General features: G+C 38.6%; 1 protein-coding gene across 18 annotated transcripts in view; it reads left to right on the forward strand.

Moving 5' to 3' along the window:
• NAV3 (neuron navigator 3) overlaps positions 1-12,040 on the forward strand; it is a 548,370-nt gene that overhangs the window by 282,185 nt on the left and 254,145 nt on the right. Inside the window, exon 1 of one of the 18 annotated variants that reach the window (XM_065041119.1) lies at positions 9,625-9,806. The exons of the other annotated variants lie outside the window; for them this stretch is intronic. The gene's annotated coding sequence lies outside the window, so the exon portion shown is untranslated. Of the gene's footprint in view, positions 1-9,624; positions 9,807-12,040 lie in introns of those variants that run through there. 18 annotated transcript variants of the gene reach the window in all.

The raw sequence follows: 12,040 nt of genomic DNA on the forward strand, positions 1-12,040 counted from the left end.
CCTACACCTATTCCCACGGGGAGGCTCTTTTAAAATAAAAACAAGTAATTTATTTTCTTTCCACTTTTCAAATGATCTGACTACTCCTGCTGCAGAACTGCTGAACCAGAAAAACTGCTTCTCAGTAAAAAGCACCTGTGTTTTTCTCTTCTGCAAAATAGCCTCTTCCTAGCCACTATCTAGCTCTGATTCATTGTGATTTAAAAAAAAAGTAGGATGCCATGACGTTTTTTAGACTACTCAGGGGTTTATTTTCATTTTTAAGGGAGTTCTTTTTGAGTCTTAAATAACAATTTAAAAACTTCTGCTTCATTTTCCACCAGTTTTTCTGCTGTAGTTGAAAAAGTTTTTCATGCTTTGAACATGAGTATTGAGTCCCCTCTTGTCAATAGCATATATTCCTGTAGATCTATAACTACCTGAAGGGAAGTTATAGCCAGGTGGGGATTGGTCTCTTCTCCCAGGCAGTTAGCAATAGGACAAGGGGGCATGGGCTTAAACTTTGCCAGGGGAAATTTAGGCTGGATATTAGAAAGAAATTCTTTACAGAGAGAGTGGTCAGGCATTGGAATGGCCTGCCCAGGGAGGTGGTGGACTCGCCGTCCCTGGAGGTTTTTAAACTGAGATTGGACATGGCACTTAGTGCCATGATCTAGTAAACGGACTAGAGTTGGACCAAGGGTTGGACTTGATGATCTCTGAGGTCTTTTGCAACCCAGTTGATTCTGTGATTCTGTGATCTTTCAGTCAGTATATTATGGCTGCATGTGTGGTTTAAAAGCTTCAAGAATCAGTGCTATGTGAGGTTACTTTCCCTGGCTTTTCTAGTACTTTTGGTTTGTGAAACTGATTATAACACTAGGATTAAACATATATTTCTAGTTGCTTCATATGTAGTTGGAGGACACTTGAGTGTCCTCAGAGTTGTTAAAGTGTCAAGATACACATAATATATGCACTTGGTTTTCCTTTGTTTTTAGTTACTGGGTTAATTCAATGTTAGTGAAGAAATCTGGTTTTGTGGTTAAAGCATAGTGTTGGGATTCTGAACACTTGGTTTCCTTTTTAACCCCTGCCACATGTTTCCCCATGAGATTTTGGTCATGTCACTTAATTCTTCTCTTGGACTTCTCTGTATCACGTCTCCATGCCTTCCAAGGATGATGTATTGATGGTCTCAGACACATTATATAGAACTATAAAGAAGCAGCAGACTGTTCATCTTTTGATTGCCAGAAGGGATGAACAGCCCTTTTCTATGACATGAGCATGACATGAGAATAATGCTACAACTTTTAAACACAATGCAATTCATGCTTGCTTACTTATTTTTACTAGAAAATATTATGTTTCCTCCTTAATGTTGTTTTTTAATAGATATTGCATGAAAAGTAAATTAGATTTGCAAGTACTATTTTCAGGGAAAAAAAGAATACAGTTACATTGCCTACTGAGAGATGTTCCTTGATTCTTTAAAAAAAGTGGAGAGAAAGGTATAAGGCATATTGCTTCAGTGTTTAAACCACTTTGGAACTATTACTGATTAGCATGAGACCTCATGGGAGTCAGTCCCTCTCATGTTCCACGTATCCTTCCAAGGCATCTGGTCCTGAGCCCTGCTGAAGTACTAGTGAGTAGAGTAACAGGCTAGATGGACCCAAACTGTGATCCCAGTTTGGCATTTCACGTTTCATGGGTTTGACAATACTTTTTGTTTTAGAGACTGTTTTTTAAGGGGGAGGTGGGGGAGCTTCCAAAAAACAACCTACTAGCTGTTGGATCTTTCTCAATGGAGGCAGCTGAGCATTTTTAAAAGATGATCCTTAAAGAGTAAGGCCAGTTTGCACACATGGTGGTCTGAAAACCTCCCTTGGCCACCTGGGTTTACAGAAGTGCTGAGCATTCAATAATATACTAATTTCTGCAGCCTTTCTGTATTCCCCCCTTACAAGTGCAACATTGTCCTTAAGGTTTAGTGGCAGCCCATGACCCACCCTTCGTCCAGGCACATTTATTTGAATTATGCTCTTTTATTCAACTTTTATGCAAGTTTAATGGAATCTGTTTGCCAAAGTAGTTTAGGTTATAAAGTGGGACTTTGTGACAAATAAATTCTTTTTAGGCTTTTCTTACTAGTAAACTTCAAAAAATCAGCCTAAAAGTATTGAATGCTATTTTTCTTCACCAGTGATAGAGATCCATGCCACACAGTTTCCCAGTGCTTGGTACCCTCACCAGTATGTCCAGGTTATCTAAGCAGTAACTCCAGGCACAAATTTGGGGGATTTGTTAGAATTAATGTCTCTTCAGGTTTACTGAGCAGGTGCAAGTTCTGCATTACAGATTTTGTTGTCCCAAAGCTTGACCGTTTGTGAGTGCTGTTTCTAATAGGCCTTTGGTTGTTTTCTTTGTTTAGCAAACGTGTGAATCAAACGTGATATTCTTGTGTGGCTCTGTGGTATACATACTGCTTGTATGCTTATGTTATATCATTGGATATAAGGCAGCACCGATTTTTGAGAGAAAAAAATGATGGATATCTATCTGCAAAAGACAATGGAACAAATGAATTAATCATCTGGTTAACTTTTGCCCTTGGCTGCTAGATTGCAGCCTTTAGCACAGTGGGTCACCAGCTTTCTCATCCTGTCTGGAAGGCACTTAGATTGACACATGTACTCACTCTGATGTATCCTGTTGCTATCTATAAGTCCTAAGGATTCCAAGATAAATTTGGGTTATACATGTCAATACAGTAGGTCATTGCCACCCAGCTGTTTCCTCTATGGCCTCCAGTCTCACCACACCTGATTGTTCAAGACTTTTGACACTTGAGTTGGCTTTCTCACACAACTGCCTTGCCAAGATCGGTTAGGAATACAGCTGCAAACATCAGTTCTCTTTTCCCTAGGTGTCCTTCCCATCTCACATGATTTTGCTGTACTTACACATATAGTCTTGGTTGTTTTCTTTTTTGTGGACATGATGCAGTTTGTAGTTTAATAATAGTGATATTATTATTTTAATAAAAAGTGTGGTAGAAGAAGTTTAAGGTGTTTATATTCAACTTTTTTATTAATTGGATAGAACATAATTAAGCTTAGGAAAGCAAATAATAAGGTGGTAATTATTTAAATTACTCTGTGTGTAGTTTATTTGACTACGCTTGTGTTCAAAATTCTCATAAATTGTGCTTTGGTGCCTAAGTCACATACAGGCCCATTTACTTTCTTAATAAACCCGCTAATGTTTAAACTGACTGCATGAACACTTACGATGTGAATAGTCATGCAAAATATTTGAACGCAAGCATTCAGAGCACATTCTTTTTCCCTGAGTATCATATAGACAAAAGTTTATTCCTATATATGTACACAGGAAAGGAATCCAGCTGCTGGATTCATGAGGTGAAATGCTGGCTGTCTTTGAAACAGATGGAGTTTTGCTGTTCAGTTGGACCATGGAGTGTTCTTATGCAAACCCACATCTGAAAATACCAATATCTTTTGTAATATTTTTCTAACTGTGAGTGCAGTATCATTTATATTTCTGTGCCCCCATTGTTATACGGCTTGCTAAATTAATGAGATTGAAATTATTCAGTTGTGCTAGGCTGCCTTGTGGTACTATTCTAGTTGTAGAATGGGCTATTTAACAGCAATAAAATGAAAAAAAAATAAATAAAAATCAAGCCATATTGTAGAAAGGTAAATGAAGCAATGGCTTAAAATTCAAGGAAAGAAGAGTTTCTATGCAAAACCTATTTAATTTAGTCACTAAATTCTGACTCTGCACTATATTGACTAGTAGTAAACGCCCAAAGGCAATAACGTTTTACTCCAGGTCAACATAATTGACTTCAGACACCCTCACACATTTGATGGTGTAGTCACAAGGATGATGCCACAAATTCTCCCTGGCACAAAGCTGAGTAGCTGCTGGGATTCAACACCCTTGCTAGGCACACACGTCTGCTGGTCTGGCTGCCCAGGGATTCTTCTGGTTGTGCTCCCCTTGAAGCTCCCAGGCATTTCTTCCCATCATCAAACTTTTGACTTTCAGGAACACTGCACCATCACTTATGCTCACAAACTGATTTTTCTCTGAGCTAAATCTGATATATTAATGGTAGTGTTTTGGTTATATGACTTGGATGATAAGATTTTAGCCTTCTTTCCTGAGTTAATTAATTCTTTTACTGTCATTTTATATTTTTTTTTTCTTGTTTTCAGTTTCCCTTTGTCCCTGCTATCTATCTGCTGCTGTCTGCTTTATCTACTTCTTCCTTCCTGTTGGCAGACATCTTTACAGACTTCTGCAAATGACTCATTTTTCTCTGTATCCTCTAATCAGGTATTCCTGTCATGACTGCAACATATTTCATGTTACAAAGTGCTAGTCTGGCTCTACAACTGATCCAGTACACATATGTAAACCTAAAATTTTTCTAGATACTTTGGTTTTGAGGCTTTATAGGAAGTTTCTTGAAAGTATGGAGATCTCCTTTAGAGGGGTGCAGCCTCACCAAGTTCATCATCACACAGCCTGATACAGGAAGATCTCAGGGGAACTCAAGAAATGGATATTCTGCAAGACCTTTTGGAAGACATGAAAAAGAATATGTGTCAATCTGAGGAAAGAGATACAGATGGCTTCTTCTGTAGAGCACAGAAATCAGAGCAGTTTAGCTAGTCTATAAATCAACAGAACAAATAAGAATAGATGTGCTCTACCTAGGGAGCATGGCCAACAAAGAATGGGATCTGAAACAGTTGTAGCAGATGAACATCTTTAAAGCAATCTAAAATGAATGTCAGTGTCACAAGACAAAACGAAATACTTTGATGAAACTAGGCGAAAACATTGCTGCTGTGACTTGAGGTCCATTTCATTTACAACTGCATCTCGGTCTTGGCCTAAGGTTCCAGTGTCATTCTGCCAGCCCTCTTGCAGTAGGACATCGGAATGAGCATGGAAACCTCCCATTTTTTCATCAGTTTTAAGCAGTTTGTTGGTGATGTGGTAACTCCTGCCCGCCACCAGACACCAGACTTGGAGGACAGCTAGGCTGTGCTGTCCAGACAAATCTCAAGACAAATATTTTTGCTATCCACACATGGGTGGAGCTCCTGGTCATGCCAATGGGAGTACTATGCACATTGAAAAAACAGATGTGTGCCATGAATGACTTCCATATCTCCATATTTCCTCAGCTAACCACTCCACACCATTTACTTAGATTCTGTGTGACCCTTTCCCACCATTCCCCATATCTCCCCAAGCAGAGCATCTGTTGCAATCCCACATCTCTTTGACCTTTCAATTTCTTGGATAACTTTTTGTCCGGTCTCTCAGGGCCAAGCTCCACCAAGTTTCTTGACATACTGAATCTAGGGAACATAAATAAATGAGTTTATTTCCCCATTTTGTCATACCCTTCCTTTTCTCAGAGCTAGTGGATTGGAGATGTCTGTCTTGTGGGTTGGCAAGAAAAGAGGCTGCTCATTGTGCCGAGTGTTTCTTTTACAGCACTACAGCCAAGGCAACAAAAAGGGCAGCAGAAGCAGCCAGAGACCGCTCATCTTCTCCCCATAGTGACCGCTAGTGATGGGAAGCCAGCATTGTTTCAAAAGCACTGAAATAGCTGCCAGAAATTTCAATCGGCACTGCTGACACCTGGGACTATGTATGTTTAAAATTCACAGAGCTCCAGTGAAGCCAGGACAGTTGGCAGGAGTTCAGATTGTCAGCAATTTCAGCTTCTTGCCTTGTGCTCTGAATTATTTCTTTATCAAACAGATAACAGTGTCTTTAATGTGTTTTATGTATCCAGAACTATCTGTCTACGCTATATTATAACTGATTTAAGAGCCTTATGCTTTATGAGCTTGGAGCCAGCTTCACTGCTACATGTTTATTTTCTAGTCATCTGTACAAAGCACATTTTCATATAGTTGAGATAAAGGTACAGTAACACAACTTGCAGCTCTCAAAGCTTTTGTATTCCTGAGCAAATTGTATTAAGTATAGGCTGAAAATGTTTTTTGTTTGTAATTTGTAATTGAGACTGTGGATAGGAGGGTACTTACCAACCTGAGTTTAAGACCTCTGCCTACTTTTTTACTGTTTTTTTAAATTTCTCTCACAAACTAAGAATGTAGAACTCAAAATATTCCCTTTTGATTTGTGTGTTGCGAGCTGGTATTAGGCATCAGCAGAAAACAATTACTGTTACTCTTTTGTATTGTATCTGTGCCTAGGAAAGCTGCTTGGAGATTTCCTGACCAGACAACTTTTCATTAAAAAATTCTTTCCTTGAAAATTGGAGTGTAGATGCACCACCAGAGCTCCAGAACCTGAAGCAACCCAGCAATTTTGCTTGGTGCAACAGTCTTTCAGCCTCTTGGGGTAATCTCTTCTCCATGACCATAAATGGAGAGAAGCGGTCTCCATCTCTAGATTAGAATATTTGGCTTATATTATACCCAAGGTGGTTTTAGTTAGGCTTTAGTAAAACTTCCCTGCAGTAACAGCAGTTTAACAGAGGAACACTTTGCATGTAGAAGGTGTAGGATCTCCATCACTGGAGTATTTTAAAAAACAAACACGTGCACACCTGTCATTCATAGCATTACTAGCACTGATCCTTGTGCAAAGGACTTGATGGCCATCATGATGGTCTTCTCATTCTCTTTTTTTTTCTTCCTTAATTCACCTGAGTACAAGTCTGTGGTGATGCTACTCTGAGAACCTGAGCTGACAACCCAGTGGCCCATAGTGCCATAGAGATGTAAGGACTCCCTTTGGAGACAGCTTTGCTACCTTAAAAAATTGCCGTTGTACAGTATAGGCATTTCCCAAGGCATTTCACTGAAGCAGTGCAGTTGCAGTGAAGTTTCCCTAAAGCACAGGTAGGGTATCATTGGAGATCAGCCAGCTAATTGCTTGTTTAGGAACATTCAATCCCTGGTGTATAGGGTATCAGTATTGGAGTGCCCTCATGCCTCAAGATCCTGTGAGGTCTGGCAGAAGAGTGATTCTCTGGGACTCGGTTCTTTGCTCTATAACAGGGAACATAGAAGCCCTGTGAACCTAATTCAGTTTAGGGTTCTGAGTTTCTTTAAGGATCTCTTTAGGAGCAATGCAGTGAATATTTCAGCTGGCTGCATTTTGTAGGGGGCTGTTCAAACTGCTCCCTAGAAGACAGGAGCATACCAATGCACCCAGCAGAGTAAGGCGTACCACTAAGATTAGGAAGTTCAGTTCAGCTGTAAACCATTTCTTCCCTCTAGTAAAAACATATGAGAATGTCCTTTCTGTGGATTTTTTGTGAGTTTCAGCCAGACTTTGATCCTAGAAAATTTTACTAGATTGATGCCTTATCACAACAGGTAGTGTGCATGGGTGCAGTAGAAGTTAGTTGCAGCCATACAGAACGTGTGGCTGCATTACACAGAGTGTGGGAGAAAGGGAAAAATATTATCCCCACAGTGCAGAGGGAGAGGAGAGATTAAAGGGGAAATTATGATTTTCCCACACTCAGGCTGGGACTTTGTGGCAGGACTAGGAATTTCAAGTCAGAGATATCTTGAGTCCCAGTCTCCACATCATAACCACAAGCCTATCCTTTGTCTTTGCTAAGAAATCAGTTAAGAATAAAACATCCAGAGAATGAAGACAGTTTTGGCTTTTGCTTCATTTCAACATCGGTGGCTAGCATCAGTGTGGGCCCAGCTCCGAACTGGAGGTGGAATTTTACTCCAGGAGCCACATTCTTAGGTTTTGATGTATCTGATCTACACAGACTGACACAATTTATTAGAGAAGCAGAATGTGTTGAACCCTTTATGGAGCAGTATAACATTCATCAAAGTCCTGTGTGCAATGTTGTTGATAGGCTTTTCGCTTCTTAAATATGATGTGGAAAGTGTAAGTACTTATGGAATAAAATCAGATCTTTTGGATTAAATCAGATGACTTTTTTGGTCCTAATTTCTGCCTTTGAATACACTGTCTGGCTTCTCTGTAGCAGAAACTCTTTTATTTAGTAAATAATAGGGGCATGAATTACAAATTAGAACTGTTCTTTTGTTTTTTTTCCTCTAGTACACTAATTTTTTTTGAGTCACATAGCTTTTCTTGCACTTGCATACAGGGCACGCAAAGAGTAGTTCAATTTAAAGCAGCTCTGTGTTTCACTTTGACCTGATTCACAGGATGTGGTCTTGGAGGAAGCCCGTGCCTCAACAATAGGCTTTTGACAGCAACAGTGTTGGTGGATTAAGCTGGAAGAGGAGGAAGCCTGTATCTATTCTCAAACCTTCTAGTGGAATGTTTTGCACTAATCTTCACTTGTCCATGATGTTTTTAAGGTCACAAACCTTTCTCTCTTTTGTTGTTTTTGTTTGATTGTTTTGTTTTGTTTTTACTGGCAAGAGGACATTGACTGAAAGAACAACTTCTTTAAAATTCAGAAAAGAAATGCAGAGTGTTTTGTCTGCTAAATGCGAAGGGATAATTCCCCCATGTAAGATGTGCAGATTTCTGATGGCTCTTGTGTATATTCTGTGTAAACTAAGTTGAGAGAACTTGGAAAATAAGCAAATCAAAGGGAAGCATAATTTTAAAGTGGTTAGGGTTGGATCGTAGTATTTCTGGGTATATAAACTGAGAAGGTGCCAGCCATTAAATGTCTGTAGTAACTCTGCATAAAACATGAGAGAAGCTAACCAAGTATAATATTAGTATTGTCCTAACCTACTTTCAGCATGACATTTGGTCTGGTTTATCTTTTTACTTATGTTTACTTTCCTTTAAACCCTCCTTTACTGTTCTGCACCTCTGATCTTAAAGCAGTGGTAAGCATTTCATCTTTCTGTATACCTCTCAACAGTAGTTCAAAATATTTTATTCAGGTAAAACTCTAGAATTAGTGAATTGCAGCAAGTTTGAAAAGCTAGAACAACAATAACAAAAGATGTTGAGCTCTCTCTTGTGTTTTCCATTTCAAAATATCTCCCTTTGACAATTTTAGCACCTGACTTTGTATCATTTGGTGCTGTGTAAAACTGACAGATTTGGCAGTGAAAACTTCCTGTTGTGCATCAGGATTTGATTCAGAGGGCATGTGTAAAACCACCACAGCTTAATAATCAGAGTGGTCATGCACAGAAAGATGACTTCCTAGCAAGTGCTGGAAAACATTTGAGCACTTTCATTAATCAGGAAACATTGCATGGCTCATACGTGATTTAGGGTGAGTAAGAAATAAGTCAGGGTGCAGAACTTTTACTCACCACTACAACAATGGGATTTCCTGGCAACACATCTATGCAGTAAACAAGCTGTTTTCTTTCTTTTAAGGGTATTTTTTTGGTTTGGTTTAATTTTTGGCTTTGGGGATTTTTTTTTTTTTTTTTTGGTAAGCTGTCTCTGTAGTGGAAATAAATAGGCATTAAATAAGAATGTGAAATAACAAATAAAAGTTCAAAAGGAGTTTAGAAATTTCCTCAGCTGATCAGTCTGCCTGCTTTAGTCATTGCTGGCCAGCTCACCAGCCAGAGACAGAGTGCTGGAAGGAAGAGCTGAAGGAATCTGTTTCTCATGAAGGAGCAGGACAAACCTGAAAGCTTGAGAGCTGCAGGTTCAGATTTGCTTTTGAAATGCTTCTGAGAGGGAACAGGGCCTAGCGACTAACATGGGAAACCACAACCTAGTTTCACTTCTGGTTTCTATCAAGTACCTCCTTGAACTCAGCTCATATCTAAGATGGTAACAATGCCATTATTTTTAAAGTTATTTGGTGGGTAAGTACTTCTTTTTTTTTTCTTTTAAATGCTGAAGAAATAATCCAATTAGCTACTTTTAAAAAAGTTACTGAAGTTACTTTGAATGACCTTAGAAAAGCTTTTTTTTTTTTAACCTAATCAGTTGCTGATGTTAGCAGCTTCCTGTCTGTCAGTTTAATAATGCATCCACTCTTCATTCTTGCATGTAATAAGAATGTACAAGTAGAAGACATTTTATATACAATATACATTTTTCCTGTGCAAGTATGTGATCCTGACAAAGGTAAGGAGGGAATAACAGTGCCTTTGTTGTTTTCTTCTCTGCAGTAGCACACTGAAGACTGGTGTGGTTCTCTATTATTAGCTGAAACCTAGGAAGCAAGTTGCTCCACAGAGAAACTCTGTGTAATGACTGACAGTCCAAAAACTCCATTCATGGGTGATGCCATCTTCAGATGTAAATTTTTAAAACACAATCTAATTTGCAAAACTTTCAGAATACTGACTGATTTTGAGAAAGAACTAGGCTTCTTCAGCTGGGTGTCTGGAATGGTTTGATGGCTCCGTCACCTATGAATGATGGCAAAGAAGCCCTCCCAGACTAGGACAGCTATGTCACTCACAGCTTTAAAGAGTTTTGCTTTAGGAGATAAGCTATTAAAACAAGGGAGTAGGGAATAAAAGAAAAATGTGTGGAAATGAAAACAAGGCTTTCTTCCCAGGGCTCTGCCATGTCAATGTAGGATTTTTCTGGGTTATTTTGCCTCATTTGTGGACATGATGCAGAGGAGATGTGGAGTCATGAGGGAAGCTGAAAAAGCAAATCAGATCAGGTTTCAGGGGAGGGAGCACACAAGACTGAGCATATTAGGAACTGGTGTGTCAGACTAAGTAGTGATTAAAAAAAATTACTTAGAGGGAATTTGGCAACATAAAATGAATATAATACAGGAGATTCAGATCAGCAAAAGAGATATTGGAGAACTCAGGCTCCATAAAAACAAAGGGATTAAGGACATATTTGCATCTGTGGAAAATTTGATCCCTTCTCTCCTGAACATTGGAGGTGATCTCATCTAATTTGAGAGAAGTTGTAAGATCTCATTGTGAAATACTGATCTAAATCCCAGCAAAAGCAGGGTGATAGTGGTCTCATTACAGTCTAAACGGACAAAAGTTTCCTTCAATTCCCGTTAGAAATTTCAGCTTGGATGACAATGAAGTCAGGATTTTCAACAGTCCTTTTCGCTCATATAAATACAGATCTTTAAGAATCTCAGGAGCCTTAGCACAGGGTAACCTAAGATTCATAACACAGGTAAAACATAAACAAGTTTTGTCCTCATTGACTATGCAGAAATATTATGTATCTTGATCAAGACATAAACAAGTGGCATATCCAAGAATCGGACTTTTCAAAGGTGAATATTAGTTCCTACTGTATTAGCAAACTTGTCTTTGTAATTCAGTCCATTGCAAAACTCTAGGTAGATGCAATATTTAAACCTGAAGACTGGGTTGAAGCTTTTCACCCTGTATGCATATTGGTGCCGTTTCCGAGCAATGAAGGATTTTTAATCTTCTAGAATAGTTTGGGGTATTATGTCATGTAGGTCCACTATGAGTTAAAGTATGAGAAACTGGTAATTACCAAGATGATGACCATGTCTTGGTATGACTTGTGTGGTTCTGTCACTGGCTGTGCGATTTACAATGATTTTTTAGTATTGAAACATTTAACAGAAATATACAAATAGACACTCTCTTACAAAATGGGAAAACCTAAGTGCAACAGCTCTCTTCTACAACTAACTTTGGTTGTCTTAATTAGGCTTTAGGAATGATGAAATTTTAACTAATATTTGATACAATTTTATTTACTTAAGGACTGTGTAAGGCAACATTACTTTGCTGTTCTTTTTCCTTTGTTGGATCACCTGATATCTTTATTTGAGTGTAGCTGGGGGGTTTTCTCCTTAGCAGTTATTTAAACTATTCAGAAGCGCAATTTAACTAATAATTTTTGTGCTCATCTACTTCATTGTGCAGTTGCTTTTAGGATACTTTCAGTCATGCCATAATATTTTCAGAGCAGTGGGACACAGATTAGAGTGGAGGTGACTGAAAATGTTAATAGAGCAAACCATTGACTGAATACATGTTATACATGTGTACATGTATATATATACATATATACCTATACATGTCATATATGTTATCATTTTAGTGAAAACTTAGGGTAGAATTACTGT

Source organism: Columba livia, chromosome 1, assembly GCF_036013475.1.
Source record: "Columba livia isolate bColLiv1 breed racing homer chromosome 1, bColLiv1.pat.W.v2, whole genome shotgun sequence".
Lineage (NCBI taxonomy): Eukaryota > Metazoa > Chordata > Aves > Columbiformes > Columbidae > Columba > Columba livia.